Genomic DNA, 18130 nt, shown 5'->3' with positions numbered 1-18130 from the left:
CTGTGGAAGCCTTAGCAATTGTGGAATTATTAAATGTATACAGTTAAACAAAAAGCCCATCTAACACTCAAACTTTAACTGAGCCTATTAAACTTATTTGGGTTTAAATGTTGTTTCTAAACCACGTTGTACATTAACACTTTATTTTTGAAAACTCTTAGTTGTAGTTCTCCTGACATTCTGAATCTAGATTTGTTTCTAAAAAGAAAAACTTATTTTATGAAACTCTGTCTTCAGACTTCAACTTTTTCTGCAACTACACAAAGAAATCTGCATTAAATCACTCATCTGAAACTGAATTCACTCCTTCCTACACTTGTGTCTTTCAGTAAAGAAGCTACTTTTGTCGTGTCTGTTTTGGCAATGCCAACAATGGTTTTCTTAACGTTAATATAATTAGAGAAAATCCATTAACCTTTAATTATATCTTCTATAGTTTATATTTCATATATATATATATAATATATATTACATATATGTATTTATTATATACATGACATGATATATCATAGAACATAGTCTTTTCATCTGCTTGGTGATACTGAGAACTTTTTTGTCTCTTACTGGAGATTGGTCAGATGTTTTGACAGTACTGTTAGGAGAGGTTATTGCATACTCTTAGGATAAGACTTCTTCAACTCATTGAAACACTTTATTAAGTTTTGCATCTCATTTTCATTCAATGACTTTTGCAAGAAAACAAAATAGACAGTTTTTAGAAGCCTTATGGTTGGTACTAAATGACTTATATTCCTTCTTACTTATATTCTAAAGAATCCTTTTGTCTTTGCTTCTGTCCCTCTCTCTTCTCTTTTTCTCTCCTTCCTTCTTTTCTCTCCTTTTTCTTCCTTCTTTCTTCTTTTCTCTTCTAAGAAATATACCCACTATACGGTGTTCAAATTTATTTTTATCTCATTCAGGTCAAGGCCCAGCACTTCTGTTATTTGGGAAACATTGGTCTCAGTCTTCTGCTGTGTTTCCCAGCTCACAGTGTCATCTGTTTAGGTCTTAGCATGTCACTCATCAGAGAAAAATGGTTGTATTTTCTGGTGAAACACCTATGGTGTTAACTATAACCCAGTGGCAACTGGGGGAAACTGTGTCTCCCCAAGGAGGTGTTGGAGGTGCATAAACATACTCTCTGTTTGTCTAAGAACTGCTGCCAGAAGCCTGCTGAGGCATCAAGAGTAGAAAAATATTTGCCATAAGCCATATCCTCCAGAATTTCTCTCCTTGTAGGTAGTGGAAAATGTCTCCTCTTTACAAATTTATTTAGTTCTTTTGAGTATATTCTTGGGCAAAGGGTCTGACTTCTCTTAGCACTAACAAGAAAATGTACTGAATCCTTTGAACATTTTATTCATACTCTCCTTTCAAAGTATTAAACCTCCTCAGTTCCTTCATTTTGTTTTGTCATTAGGCAAATAAATTTGCTTTCCAAAACTGTGGTAGGTGGGATCTCTAAATTCAGTTTCGAATTTTGCCAAGAGATTCCTACAAAGACGTTGCACACCTGTAATTTATTCTCTCTCATCAACAAGGTGACATCATGAAGTGCTTGATGTATTTCTAAACCAGCATTTTTTCCCCATTTCTTTCTTATTTGTCCATACTTTCCATTCAAATGCTTGCTTTTAAGCTCACCACTGGAAGACTAATCATGTATTGTCTCTATTAGTATTAACAATACTGCGTCTGGTACAGATGTTCAGTGCATCTGCAAAAAAGGTAAGACTAAGAAATAACCCATTTACTCTCACAAGGACAATCTGGGGATTTCCTGTAGTAAAATTACATGCTGCTGTTCTAGTAAGTTCCATTGAACCAGTGGCATTTTGTCATCCTTTCTGTCCGGGTTGTAATGTTTTAGTATTGCCTGCCTTGCCAAAATATTGTACTCATGACATAAGTGGTTCAGTGAGCCGTGGTTTTGGAGAACTCCAACTTGAAACTCTGTGCACCTTTTCATTCATCTCTCCCATGGTTTCAATCCTCCATCATTTTCATACTGCTGGAGCTCATGCTGTCTCCACAGGCTTTCATGTACACAGGATGCCATACCTGCCTGCAAAATTCTAACTGCTTTCCCAAAATTACTTCACACCACCACTGTGCTTTCTATGATCCTTTTCCTCATCTCCTCATCTGGCCAATTCTCAGAGACTCAATTTGTTTTCCAGACTCAAAGGTTGAATCCACCAAAACAGAAATAGTTTCTTTCTTTAGGTTCTGGGGTTTTTAAAAAATGATTATTGTTATTTCTTTTCAAATATTTATCTGCCACATGTCAATTTTCTACAGGACACCATGTTCCTCAAAGAAGCACACTATAGTAAAATACTGAGCCTTCTGCACTTCAATTAAGTGGAAGCTCTGAATGTAAGAATTATCATTTATAGTAATACTGCCTTGCTGTTTTTCTTTTTGCTGGCTTCTGCTGCTCACAAATACACTGAGGAGTAATGTTTAAATATTTTCCAGTTGTTTTGGGAGGCTCATTTTTTCCACCACTCTGAGCAGTTAATTTTTCTTTCTGCTTTTGAGAACTGTTCAATAATTATTCAAAGTCAAAGAGTCTGACAGGTTTGTTTCACTCTCTCTGAGCTGATCCATCAATTTGATCCATCAGTTTTAACTGATGGATATTGTGCAACACAGATTTCTACAGAATATTATATGGACTTTTACTAGATCAGTCCTGAGCCTTTTTAGGGCACTGTTCTCCTTGGAGAAGGAAAAAAATCCATCTTCATATTAGTAATAGGGAATAAAACCACAATCGGACTAACTTGCCTTACAGAGCACAGGAAGCCCTCACCACCAGCTTTCTCCTAATATTAGATAGTTAATACTGCAGAAGATGCCCCCTGTGACACACCAGGTGCTTGAAGGCCACAATGAAGTCTCATGGACTGAACTCACACATGACAGTTAAGGAAATAGGTTAACCCAGTGTCTCATCTGAGGAGGAGAAAGAGATACCTACACATAATTTTTCCCTTTACTAAGGTGCAGATACTATACGAGGCAGAAAAGCCATGAGTCAGTGCTTTTGCATGATGTTACCAGAAACGAAAACGAAACGCATGAAGCCACAAGAGTGATGACAGTAGATATGACTGTCAGGTGGGGACTGAACTTTAAACTCTATATTGACCAGGTTATAATTCTCATTACTGGATGATGAACTGCACCTGTTGGGCTTGAGGCTCTGAAAAGTTAGAAAGAAGGGGGACATATTCTTCATCTTATTGGTACCGACATCAAAGGTTTTTCACTTTCTGGTCACGTTTGGAAATATAACCTTAATGAGCAGTGGGTTCAATTCCCTTCCCTGGGTAAAAATGTTTTCAAAATTAGAAACATTACGGTAGTGGTTGCGATTTTAAATTCTAGGACAGACCAAGAGTCACAGAGATTTGAAGAAAACCTCTGCCTTTTATCTCTAAACATGGATTGTATCATCCAAATGTCTTCAGCTTACCCATACACCTGAGTATTTTGCTGATTAAACAGCACAATTCTACTGATGATACGCAAAATTCTTCATTTTTAAAAGGCATCTGAGAAGAAAGGACTTTTTATCTTCTGAGTTCCTTTCTAAACTCAATATTCGAGCCTAGATTAACATACAACTAAGAGGAATGAAATTAATATTTTAAATATCTTTTAACATATTTTAATATCACGTTATTATAATTATTGCACGAAATACTTGTATCCTTACTTATATCGGACAATATATGGGACAATATTGTGGTGCATAAAAATACTACAAACTTCCCTATCACAGGAACAAGTCATCTAAAATATGCGGTCAAATCTAAAGCTTTTTCAATGTATTTTAATGTATTTTTGCAAGTAAAGCATTTGCTGTACTTCATGAATTTTTTACTTATTTCATTAAGTTTTACTTCTTTGTTTCTCTGTTTCTATGAGTCTGACACTATCAGTTTGGATTTAAAAAAAAAAAATCACTCTTCTAACTAGGATGAGACCTTTTTTTTGTATTGCCAAAGAAGGAAATGTGTCTCCTAAAATCCGTATTAGTAAGAGTTATAGGTTTGCAAATGAAGTTCAGTTTTGATGAATTATAACCTTGATGGAATATAAATCAGCATGTGAGAATTTATTCAGAATACTAAGTTTTCTCTATTATTTCACACAGCAAATGCAAGTTCTACTGTAAATATCTTCTTACATGTGGAATGGTTATTTCCTCACTTGTCTATAGATACACACTTCCATGCATTGATTAATACAGACTTCTGACAAAATCAAGGGGGTTCCAAATCTGAAGTTTTGGTCAAAACTTATTTCCAATATTACTACATCTTTCTTAGTAAAATCTGTTACTTTTTAATCTCCAGCACACAGCCAGAAAGAATGGTGCTGGAAATAAGCATGCTACCCTTTGCCAGCCCTGCCTACACATTTGATGATGTCCCAGGGGCTAGACTGACATTGTAACAGGATTCCAATTTTAAGTATCAAATTATGTGGTTATAGTCTCACATTGGGCACAGAATTCCTTCTTTATAGAGTTTCTGTTTTGTGGTCTGAGGGTTTGAAAATCAGTCCATGACATCTATGGAAAACATGCCTCTCTGGACAATAATGAGTTGCAGACAGTTGCCACTTAAGCCAAAACTCCTTTATTTAAAGAGTTCAGTGAAGATGGAGCATTTTGTTTTATGTTTGTGCATGACTGTCCAACTGTCTCTGCTATCAACAATGTAGTGATTCATTACACTGATCACTCAAATGAAACCAAACCTCATTTAACACTAAGATAAGGTATAAACTGTGAAAATAGGTTACGGTTAATCTTTCAATAGCAGCTGGGGCTCAGGAAAAAAAAAAGGGAACATCCTGTTGTTCAAATAGTATTTAGTTCAGATGTTATTTAGTAACAGAAAGAAAACTTTCAGAAGTTAATTTTTTTTAAAGTTCTTTGCAAACATGCTTAATCAAAGTAAATAAAACATCTAACTATTTATTTAGTTGGCAAGAATGAAGATTTCTGAATTGACATACACTTCCAACATATCAGGATGCCTATTATGGCATATTTTAATGAAAAAGGAAGGGTTTCTTAGAGACATGTAACACTAGGATGAATTGGTTGACCGTGATGAAGTTATGTTAATTTATCCTGTCCTGATATGAGGACTTGGCTCTATTCTGAAGCTGCCTTTTTGTTTTCATTTGATGTTCTCAGCAGCTATTTCTCTGTTGAGTGTGCCACATTTTGCTTTCTATTCCTTGACCTTATGCCATCTTTTCCCTTGTATGCAGTATCTCTGTTTAATTTTTCTTTGCTACAATTGCACCTAAAGAATTTTATTTTCTAATGTTGTTCTTTCATTTCTTCTTCCTCAGCACATCACCCATATCCCACACTATCTCACTGTTATCTTTACTTCTTCCTCATGGTTAGCATTTTGCTAAGTCTTGCTTTAGTGCTATACTGCTGAAATCTCCTCATTTTCCTGTTCACTAAGCCCTTGTAATCCATTATCCTCTCTGGAATTCCTCTGCTAGGGCAACCTAGCAGATTCTTATCATACACTACTTCAGCTCCTTAAATTGCCCACTTTTGTGGCATTAAACCATGCACATAACCTCAGAGTGCTTTGCTGTGGGGCTTCCTGAAATATCCCTCTGCCCATTTCCTAAGCTCATGATGCAACATTTTTGCCTTGTTTCCTAGTCTAGTGTAGACTTCAGGCCTACAGGGTTTGGATATTAAATTCAGGTAAGATGAATTCCACTGTAACAGTAAGGATTTGGTGGGCAGAGAACCTGCACATAGTTGTGAGCAAATCAGGATTGTGGTCAATGTGGAGAGGTGGGCAAAAAAGCAAAGAAGTAACATAATGAAGGAAGAGAATGGAGAAGAGTGTTAAAATATTTTATCAGTACTGTAGTAATGCTATCAATGATATGTTCTCAAAAGCAACAATAAAAATAATAGAAGCAAACAGGGCTATTATTCAGTTCCTGTGGTTCCAGTTCAATGAACCTGTAGTGGAAGCTAAGAAGGATCAGAGAAACGCAGGTCAGAGCTACACCATCTCTTATCTGAGAAAGACTGAAGAGGCTCTAATTGTGTGCTTTGAAGAGGAGATAAGAAGAGCTAAGATAAAGGCACACAAACCAACTAGAAATGGCTGAAAAGCACTGAGGGTCTACTCTTCTTGCACTACTAGAAGACATTCGGAAGGTGCCTGTGTGTGAAATCCATTCCTGATACAGTGCCAGCCAAATGTATTTTTAATTTCTTGGATATCTAGGACACTTGTATTGTGGCTGGAAATAATATATGGATTTTACAGGAGATTTGCAGCCATCTCAGCTAGCAATTGATGCTCAAATAAGACAATCCACCATGGATGAAATTATACTAGATGCACAGGCCTAGTTAATCTTGCATTCAGTGAACTTGAGAGTTGGCAATATATCTGAATGTAAAACCTAATCTAACTGAACAAAACCAAAGAATAAATATGACCCACAGGTAGATTTTTAGATCTCTGGTTTAAATCTATTTATTTATGTACCTTCTGGTTTTGTTTATCTCCTGGAAGTCCTATTCTGGTTGGACTGTGAAGTAGTGTTTTATAAAGACATAAAAAAAGACTTCTTTCCTTGACTGAGCTGGTGATCTGAACACAACCTAAAGATACTGAAGCAGTCAGATACAACAATACAAGAATACAGAAAGGATACAATTTATGTATTTGCAAACTTGAACATCTTAAGTAATTTCATATCCTAGAGGATCTTGTCTTGTTTCCAGCTGCCACATCAAAAGGTTAACAACCACTTGTTGATAAGATAGCTGCCATTACCTGAGGAACACAAGGAAATTCAGATAGCACTAGGCACTCATCTGATTAAATATTTCGATCTCCACAGAGTATAATGCAAATATAGACATTTAGTTTACCTGCAGACACCTACATTACCGATAATAGTTTTGAAATGGTCCAAATTGTCATGCTTAAGCATGTGAACTAAGAATTTCCCTTCAGAGCAAGATAATTCTATAGCTCCTCTTGATAGTTACCAGCATATCTCTCTGAATCACCTGACATTGGTAGGGAAAGAGTGTAGCTGTTTCTGTAACTCAATTTATATTCTATAAAAATTCATCTTTCAGTCTAAATACTAATTCATAAGGCCTGATTCTAGTGGGGCTGGAAAATAAATTTAAAAGACTCAAGTATGTTCTCACAGAGAATTTTCTCTCAACAGGCTTACATAGATAGACATCTCTTTTTTCTACCTTATGTGGAATAATTCTTGATGCACCCAAAAGTGTAGAATGTAGATTAAGAGAGGATGTGGAGGGTAGAATGCAGTTACTTGTTGACAGATAGTAGAGTTTTAAAGAGGTATATATGAGAATGTAAAACATCTCCAAGTCTTTGAAATGGAAGTTCTGCTTAGAATTTCCAGTTAGCATTTTTATTATTCAGTTTCATGGGATTCATATAAAGCCTAATGTTGAATTTCAGCTACCTGAGATTTATGTTGGGAAAGTGTTTGAAATTTTCCCATGACTTTACACTTTGGTAAAAAATTATTCTGAAGCGAAGTTACACATGGGCTTACCAGTTCTTAGCCCAACTGGTGCTGGAAATTTTCAGCCTTTAAGCGCTGCTGATAGACATCCAACTCAGTCAAAGCACAGAAGTAGGATTAGATTGAAAGACCAAATGGTCAGCAGTCAAATAGTCTACAAACAGGTCACTTTGGATTGGATTTCCCCCCTCTTTCGTTAAAGTTAGGGTCCACAGAGAGAAGGTGATGATGGTTAGGAGAGAGAAGGTCCAGAAAGCTAGAATGTGTATTATCTTTGGATGACTACCTGGATGAAACTATGTATTTGAAAAAGTAGAATATAAGGGGAAAAAATGTCTGGGGAGTGGAAAGATGGTGTTCAGATAGGGATGGAACAGAGAATTTAGGAGAGTGAATGTGATGCTCAAATATTCACACTCCTAAAGATGCCCAGAAATGCAGATAGTTAGGAACTTTCATGAAGAGAAATTCAGACACCCCTTGCTACAGAAAGACTGCTCTGACAAACAGATTTGCTGCAGTGGAGAATATGAAAGACACAAACAGAAAATGTCTGGCAAAGAACAGAAATTAAACTTTTTCCAGGGGAAAAGGGTGATGAGAACAATTGGGTTTGTTTGTACTTAAAAATGGGCTCACACATAAAACGGGCCAAGGATAATTTTCCGGGTCAGAGTCGAAGTGTCATAGCATAGTCCATGTCCATCAAGTTAAACCCTCTTATTGACATGAGGTGCTCACATGCAAAATGTGTACTGGGAATGATTCCTGACTGGAGAGAAGTCTGAAATGGTGGCTGGGCACTGAACCCTGCTATTGACTCTGCTATTTAACTGTGAGAAAAAGTAAGGCTCAGTTGCCATAGTTCTGTTTAGTTTCCTAGAGCAGGTGTAGCCTGGGAGAGTAGAGTCCAAGGAGACATGAAGATAATACACAGAGACCTGCAGTGGAATGCCATGACCTCAGGACCAAAGAAAAGCAGGGAGGAAAAATGCTGGGATTCCTCTCAAATCCAAGAGAGGTCAGACCTAAAAACCTGGGAAGCACCTTACCTAGAATTATTCAATTAGCCATCAAAGTCACCATATTTTGTCCCCAAAGTGTGGGCAGTGAACAGAAGTATGCAATGCGAGACAACAGTAAGGATATGAGATACAAATCTGAGAAAACCTGGAAAACTTTCTATTAATTTTTAGGTGAAGAAGTGGAAAGAAATGATTCTGCTGGTTTCATACTAAAGTAGGTCTATTTAGTTTAGTTTAGGGAAAACAGTCAAGAGAGTGTTATTTCCATTGATTCTCCTAGTGCAATTAAAGAGACTTTTAATTTCAAAGGAGAAGAATGAAGACTTCACAAGAGAAGGAAAACAGGTAGATTACTGATTAATAAATCAGAGAAATGTTCAGCCAAAAATAAGCATTTATGAAAAGAGAACATTTTCAGGGGAAAAAAGATTAAGAGACTGATCTGCAGCACATGGAAGAAGAATGTAACTTCTTTAGAGCAATACTGCTTCAAAATTTCCATATTAAACAAGTGGACAAAACTTGAAATGAAGAACTCCCAGCCTAACTGAATAAATCAGCATGTCAGAAAATACTACTAAAATAAACAGAATATTAACAATGACTAAGAAAAGAAGCAGGAAAAATTTATATCTTGGAAGGTTGAGGGAGACCTGTCAAAACTCCAGAGGGAACGTATGAATGCTGCAAGAAAAAAAACAAAGCAAAGGAAGTGTAAGAAGAAAGTAGTTGACAGAAAGATACTGTTAAGCTTGGTTTGAAAATTAAATTGGCATCAAACTCAATTCTCTATCAAAGCTTGGGGCACACAGTAGCAGAATTGCTGTGATGCTTTCTAGTGATAAAGAGAGGTACTTCACAATGACACTGCCATCAGAGATGGGGAGCAACCCAGCACAAACAGCAAACCTAAAAATTAGACTGGATCCTATCATACCTCTATGTGGATCTAGGCTATAGTCAACATGGAAAAGATCAGAAAGTGACCCAGAAAGGGATTAAATTATCTTAAGAATTCAAATATTAGGAACAACATAAATTTCTGTAGTACAAAGGGAAAGTTCATTCATTTAGGAACAGATAGGAGGAACTGAAAGTATTGTACTGGTGGTACTACTATGCACTAGAATATAACAGTAATTACTGTTTATTTTCACTGGTACTGCTGGGATTTCATGTAGAACAATTCAAGCACTTCTTGTTCTTTATATTCAGCAAACATGAATTCAGACTAGATGGGAATGGAAGGACTATCCAAATCAATATGGAAGCAAAAAGTCTTTTCAAGAAGAGAGAAAGCAGCCTGACACTTCTATCTAGAAAGTCTGAGAGGGTGATTACTGATCCCTGCAAATCCACGGAAAGACAGAAGAGCCATATAAGCTTAAGGATGGTGTTGTTACAGGCACAAAATAAAGCAGACAATGGTACATTAAGGCTGAAGACTGGAAATTATGCATTAGTCTATGAGCCCTTGCAGAAAAACAGTGGCATTTAAGGAACCAAACCTAAATATTTTTAGAGCCTAGTTTAATACATTTATGACCAGCATCAGAAAACAGTTGCTCATGATAGGAGGTAGTCCTATGATCCTAAGGATTTTGATAGTCCTTTCCATTTTTTTTGCTTCAGAAATGCTGCAGAACTTAGCTAAGCAGAAATAATTAAGAGAATGATGAAAATATGCATTCTCTGCTTCTTAGACCAAAGATACAGAGTTCTTACAGAAAAACTTTTTGTTTGCATACATTTACACCTAAGGTTAAACATTACCCTGAAAGGTGAAGCCACTCATTGCAACATCAGATGGTATTTTTCCTCAAACGCTAATGGGTTTTTAGAAAAACAAAAAGAAAAAAATCCTACTAACCACCTATATCAAAGATTTAATGAATGTTTCTAAAATAAAAACTATGTCTATAGCTGACAACTTTGCAGAAAAACACACAGTATTAAAGTCCTATGACATTAAAATACTCTGGTCCATTGCACTTTTTATGTTTCATTATTAGATGCATAATTATGTCAGGGAATGCAGAGGCATTCCTAAAGACAGAGGAAGACAAGAAGAAAGATTTTCAAATGCACCAAGAACCAGTAATCAATGGAAGGGGTGACTAAATGCTATTCCCCTTTTGCATATAGATTTCATAATTTCTGCAATTAATGACGTACATAGGGCTACCATTTATATAGAAAAAATCCATGCAATCATAGCAATAAATCTGGGACTTCTGTCAGAGCAACTGCTCTACAACTGGATATCTTTTTTTTCTCTGAGAAATTCTTTCCCTTAAAATCTTTAGTCAAATTTTGCCTTGACTACAGAAACTGGCTTCATTGCACCTCCAGCAAAAAGAAATGCTTTCATAATGCAAAACAATATTATAACAGACCTGTTATGCTACAATGACTGGAATTGGTAGAAAACAGCAGTTTTCAATGAGGTATCTAGTTTAATGTGATGATCTTCTTCTTCTAAACTATCTGATAAATCCAAGTCAGTCAGCCTGCTCCCAAAAACTCTGCCTGCATAAGACACTGCATTTATTAAACATTTCATATTATTAATTAATGTAGCAGAATAATGTTAAAAATATCTTCTGAACTATTTAATAAGATCTGGAGCAAGTGGTGGACAAGATTCAAGGAGATTCATTCCCATGGATTATCCCAGCTCCCTTCAGCAGGAGGGTTAACCACCTCTACTGCCAGTCACCTTGCTACATTCCATTTTGCCCTTTCCTGGCTTTTCTCCCAGAATGCTCATAATTTTTTTTCCCCTTCAGTGGTTATTTTTATTAAGAAATTTTATTGAGAAAACCAACTTTCTAGATTGCTGCTTATTAGAATATACGTGACAATTTATACCATTTTGTGGCAAGAAAAGAATTGTAAGGAATAGAAGGCACTTCAATGAACTATTCAATGACGGCAGAATTCAAAAAAATCTCTGACCTTTAATTTGTCTTTCTGGTATAATTTGGGAAATGTGATGGCCCTGCAAACAACTTAATAAAGCACTAAATGTTGTAAATGAATGTTGGCACTTTACTGGTAGAAAGTAGTGACTATTCTCACATTTTTAGGGTTGTGTGTGTGTGTGTTTATTACTCTATTATGCTGTCATTACTCATGATAATTCCTATTAATATTGTAAAGATTTATTTTCCATTGGCATATAGCTGGCTGCTTATATCAAACAAGGAATGATATTCAGGTGATGTGGGGGGAAAACTTGTATATTGTGCTTCACTAGCAGAGGAATAAATTCAACTGTGAAAAACTCATTATGTTGTGAAAATAGCGGAAAGACAGACATTCTTAAGTTATATATTTGCTATAGATATAGATAAACTCATAAAAGTTAATGATGGAAAGGATTTTGAAAAATGACAATAACTAAAATGAGGCTGCTAAGTGCACTAAATATGAGTGCATCGTTAACCAATTAAAATAAGCACCAGAGAGACTTTTTTCAAAATCAAGTAGACTCCATTATATTTTAAAAATTGGTTAAAAAGTTGACTGAAAATCAGTTTCCACTACTAAATACAGACTTGGGAGCCTAACTTTTTGAAAGTATTTTAAAAATTAAAAAAAAACACAAACAAAAAGATTTTTAAAAATGACTTACTGATGTCCAGTGGTATCTTTCATTCATTTTTGGGGTGCATTTTAAAAGGCACTAGTGAGATGTTTTTTGTTCACTAATGTATTTGAAAAACTGTGGAATAAGATAGTTTTCAGAGTTCTTAGCCATAACAGTGAAAATTTCTCAAGTATCTAAAATTGCTTAAATGTTATTTGCTTACTCCTGACATACTCATTGCATCTGAAATGTGTGTTGAGTGTTGACTGGGAATTCATGTGAAACCCTGGAGAGAGGCACAGGCTTAGAACAATTGCTTCTTGGCCAGAGCAGCAGCTGCTTCCATGGAATATCTCTGAGAAAGCAAGCAGTGTCATCAAAAATACTTTGTTTTTGAATCTGCATTCAATTTAGCTCAATGTATTTCTGCAATTACAGACATTAAAGAAATCCACAGCATCAATTATTTCTGCATCAGTAAATCTGATAAGATATTAATTTCCTCGTGTCTTGCTACAATCCAAGTATCAATTCTGGCTTTTAACAGTAAAATAGAGGGAGGGGCAATTTTAGATTGTTATCAGTCACGACAACAAAGCAGCAAAGCCCACCTTAGAAGTTGGGCGACTGACTGGCACCAAAGGTGCTCTGAGCTCTGACCTGTGCTGGCTCTGCCTGAGAACAGAACCACAATTACTGAGTTCAAGATCACCTCCATGCTCTGCAGCCATTGCTACACAGATACATGCCAAGCTGAGCTCAGTCTGAGGAAGGGGTCAAGGAGCAAAGTACACGGGATAAAATGAAAAAAGATCAAAGTAAAGACACTCAGCATAAACTTGTTAACCTAACAGATAACAAAGGCATTTAAAAAGAAGAAACTAAATATAAAATTCACTGTAAACAACTATAGAGTTCATGTGTGATGCTCCCCACTCAACATTAATTACAAATGAGAGGAAGTCAGCATTTTCTCATGTTTGATATGTGCAGTATAAAAATGAGCACTGCTTGAAGCTCTGTCTCACAAGAACACGTGGGAAATTTCAAGTGCAGTCTAAGTATGATACATTTCATATGTTTGTACAAGCCGGTAAAAATAGTTTTCCTAAACTAAAAATCATGTGGCAATGAGTGCAAAGAAAATTGTTTTATTGAGTAGCTGACTTGCAAATGCTTTCATTATAGGATGGCAGTGGAAATGATTAGACAAAAGTTGATTACTTCACACTCTTATCAGACCACTGTTAAAGATTCTTGCTGCAGCCCCTGGTTAGGGTCACCAGTCCTCCAAAGACATGCTTAAAAAAATCCAGAAAAACCACCTTATGTAGAAGTGTTCTCCCTCTCCCTCTCTCTCTCTAAGGCACGAAATATGTTTTCTGTGGCCCTTACAGGCAGGAAGACTGATTTCAAGACTCCTCTTTGATAAGAGACATTGAGAATTAACATAAAAATTCAACACTTGTATAAGACAATTTTCTCATTTGCATCAAGGTAATTTGCAGATGTGTTCCTTTGAAGCAGAGAGAAAATGAACAGACCACTGCACTAAGTCCAGTTAACTCCATACAGGAAAGTTGTTTCCAGAACATGTATGATTTGGGGGTTTTTTTGCAGAAAGAAGTAAATAGTGGGATACTCATCTCTAACCGAAACATAGACATAAGTGCCAACTAATTTGTAGAGATAGCTATACAATGGAAAACGTATTAATTAAAATGCTCATATTGCCTCATATTTTTAAACTGCAATTTTAAAACTTCCTGACATTTTCATTTGCACTCTGTTAACCCCAGCTGTTATTTTTCACTTTCTCTTGGGAAAAGGTAGAATAAGGACTGTAGAAAAAGAATCCAGCTCTCACTTAAACATTAGAAAATAGCTCATAACCACTATAAAGTCCTGTGCCATTAGATATATAGCACCACTCTGCCACTTTTTCTTTATTAATTATTTCCTTTTGAATAGCAATCAGTGAATCCAGATGTTTGAACGTGAGAGATCTTAGCTGTGGCATCTGGATCCTTCACTGATTCCAAAAGTAAGTCTGTTATTGGCATTTAAACTGAGTCACACTCTGTGTAAGTATTTATACTGCCTTTGGCTTGCTGTGTTATTGTGCATTTATTAATAAGCCGGTGTGCTTACATTTTGACTTGGGAATACTCTGTGCACTTTGGAAGAAATCCTATCCCCATTGAAGTCAATGGGAGTTTTGCCATCAGCTACAAGAGAGCCAGGATTTCATCCTTTAGTTTTTGTTCACAGAGAGCAATAGAGCTTGCCTTAGGAAGGGCCTTCAAGAACCTTTCAGGCCTGTAAGATTTCATTACTTATCCATCAAAAAAATCTGCTAAGGGAAGAGATTAAGCCAAAAAATCCCAGTTGCTCTGTCTTTGTGTTATCAGCACACTCATAGATCTCTGACTTGGACAAGGGTTGGCACAGAACATGCTCAGATTGAGGCTCTCAAACCAAACAGGTGACAGCAGGTAAAAGCTACTGAAATACAAAGTCTTTGGCCCAAAGTTACAGTCAGGGTCTTTTGAGATTACAGCTCTCCTAGAATCCTCTGGATAAAAGCAGTTATGTGCCATGTTGCCATGGACCCTCCCAGCGGTAGGTTTGCATTTCTGCTCCCTTACAACACTATGCAGAAGCCACAAATATTTATAGTTAAAGATGTATTATAAAAGCAAAAATGCAAAATCAAATTGAAACAAAAAACCCCTACCCAAAAACCCAAAGCAAATCAATGTTTAAATTGAGATTCACCATGTTTTTTTACGAGGTTTTAAATACTTTCTAAAGACAGAAGACTCTTCCTAGAAAACCCTCTACAGATTTAAGAAGAATTTCTCATGAAAAAATACTACTAGAAAGCAAAGTGTATTGAGACCAGAGCCTTTTTTTTTTAATTTTAAACCATTGTTTTCCATGAAAAGGGAATGAAAAGTGCTGGGAAAACTTCTGTGTGTTTTTCAGTGTCCACGTTATTTTGCCAAAGAAATCTAGGGCAAATTTATTTTAGTTAAACATTTATTTGGTGACCACTGTTTCTACAAAGCTTATTTTGCTATCCTCATCATTAACCATTTGTTTCTCTGAGTGCCAGTGAGTGCCACACCATTCCATCTACAAAGAGGTGTAAGGAAGTATTGTCTGTTAAACATAAATTGCAGAACTAGTTTTCATGGTTCTAAATCTTGGAGTTTGCAGCTTAATATAGTTTAGGTCATGAACCATTCCCACTGCTCTATAGTGAATCATAAAGCATATAAATCCCTATTACCTCAAAGAAAAGAAATAATATGTAAGGTACATGGCTGTAGGGTTTTTTCATATGACTGAATGCTTATCCACCAGGAATAGAATGAAGGTTTAGTTGAAAAGCCAACTTACCAGAGTAATTCTCCATGTGCTCACTCCCAGCTTGCAGTAAACGCAACTCAGTGTCAGGCTAAGTTCACATCTCCATAGGGTTAAGCATATGTATGCCAACAGCTAGATCAGCTTAGCAGACATGAAATAACTTCTGAAGCCAGAATATATTGAGCCTTTATCTGAGCTAGAAGATGAACACTAATATTTAGTGGGTTTATTTTAATAAATACAGTATTTTGGTCATGGATTTCTGAAGTGGACCACAATTTGATTACAATCCTTGTGATCTATCTGAACTTTACATCTACCCCTCCTAAAAGCTGCATAAGCAGTAACAAATAGTCAACACATTCCTACCAGGAAAAACAATGATGTGAGGGAACAACAAATGGTGAAGAAAGAAGAATTTCATATTAATCTTACAAATGGTACTCTTTTGGAACTAAAGCTTTGCTCTGCCACACATTGACAATAAGGAGGTGCAGGCTTATACAGTGCCTAACACAAATGAGGAAAAACCCTGCGAGATTCACTGTTCTTATTCAGCCTCCTGTTCTTGGGCACTGATCTGGCTAATCTTTTGAGATTCACCTATAGACATTAGAAAGATGTACTTTCTTCCTGGGTATTTATCATTCTACTCCTTCACCTGCAAGTGCTGCATATCCAAAGGAGTGAACATGTGGAGCAGAACTCCCCATGCTGAGGACCCAGTAGCCATAGCAGGCACGTTTTGCAGACTCCAGACTGGTTTTGATCTGGTCCCACAGACAGTGCAAGGACTGGAGATCTTAAGGTGCACTCCTGCTTTAATCTCATTTCAAAGGAATACAGTTTGTGCACTGCAATACAGCTCTGTGATGTGAACCAAAGCAGAATAAAGGGGAGGTTTTCTTTAGGAGCACGTACTGCTCCAGATTAAAAAGTGAATGTAGTTGCATCTTCAGATCATCTGAAGTAATTTACTTCTTTTTAAAGTACCTACCTGCATCACAATCCACTTCTCACTCCCCTGTCTCTTCTTCATAATAGAGATAGGCAGAATAATAACCAAAAGGAGTGTCTTGTGTCTCCCTTTACCCCTGAAACACTGCCAGCTGTCACGGGGGATCTTTAGCTATTTGTGGTATGGCAATTTTGTTTTTCCTTTTTTTTTCTGTTTCTTTTGGTTGCTTCTTTTTAATTTCTTTGCTTTTATTTTGTGTACTTAGGAAAGTAAAAGGGCTACAGTGTCTCTTCCACTAAAGAACAAGTTAGATTAAGAATCACTTATCAGAAAGTGATGTTTTAAGCTAGGGTTAATTCAAGGCATCAGTATATTATCACTATTATTGCCATCTCCCCAGGAATTGAAAAGATGGTGTTAGCCTTCTTTTGCCAATTCTACCTTTGTAAGAAACAAAGCTCAGCCTTGTATTCTTTGCTTGCCCAGGACTCCTTATCTAGGTAGGAATCTTGACACAGCATGCAATGCTGGGCTATGCAACACAGACCTAATATATGAATAAAAGTAAAAATAAAATGTTCTTCAAATTCATTTTCTAAATTATTGAGTAAGAGGAGTGGTGACTGGTTTGCATTACATCTTTGCCTATCAGATAAGGGGCTGAGCAGTCACCTGGAAGCTGAGGAAAGTCAAATAGAACATGTATGGACTGAGGAGAGTCTGGAAATCCTAACTTCCATTTCCTGGACAGTCGGTTTAACTCTCTAGACTGTTATACACAAGTCTGATGCTTCCTCCAGCTGTACTCTTGGATGAAACTGTCTGTGACTGCTGTACTTTGCGCTGAAATAAATGCTGTCCATGTGTGTTAGAGGTGCCGAGAGACCACTGGTTGAACTGACCTCCCTGAAGAGCTGAGGCTGAAATGCCTTGTTTGTAAATCATAAACAGCCTGAAGGGAGACAGCAGCACTGAGAAGCCAAGACAGTGATGCTTCAGGGAACATAAAACATTTTGGCACTAAATTAAGTTTTTCACTAAAATAACAAGCACCCACAAAACCGTAAGTGTCCAGATAAGATTTATAGCTCTAATAGAGCTCTTTTTAAGCTCTAATGAGCTCAGTCGCTTAAAATCCTAACTGCATTCAATATCATGCACCCAAAGGTGTTTTTTTTCCTTGCCCTTTGAAAGTAAATTGATGAAATTCTGGCTTTGGGCTAATCCAGAGCACTTCCATCAACAGTATTCTACATGATCTCCCTGTAAAACATGAATGTTAAAAATAACCAGGTAAGTTTGAACACTGGGAATTAATAATGAAATTTACACCTGGATTTTATTTCTGAAATTTACAACTGGATTTTTTTTTTTTTTAAGAATAGTGATTTGCTAATAGCTTGCATTGTTTTTCTAATCTAAAACAATTAAACCCAAAGAAACGAGAATAATGGCTACAGCCAGTTTACGAAAGCATTTAAGAATCTTGTGATACATAAAGGCACCTGATGGAAATATCAGTTTATGTTTTTCACTTATGCTGCTACTTCAAGCAATCCCATTTATGTCACTTGTACTACGCTGCCTGGA

Source organism: Corvus kubaryi, unplaced genomic scaffold, assembly GCF_017639235.1.
Source record: "Corvus kubaryi isolate FWS band 111438036 unplaced genomic scaffold, C.kubaryi_AGA036_p1.0 37354, whole genome shotgun sequence".
NCBI classification, from domain to species: domain Eukaryota; kingdom Metazoa; phylum Chordata; class Aves; order Passeriformes; family Corvidae; genus Corvus; species Corvus kubaryi.
The sequence above is the reverse complement of the archived record's forward strand: the minus strand, read 5'-3'. Positions refer to the sequence as shown.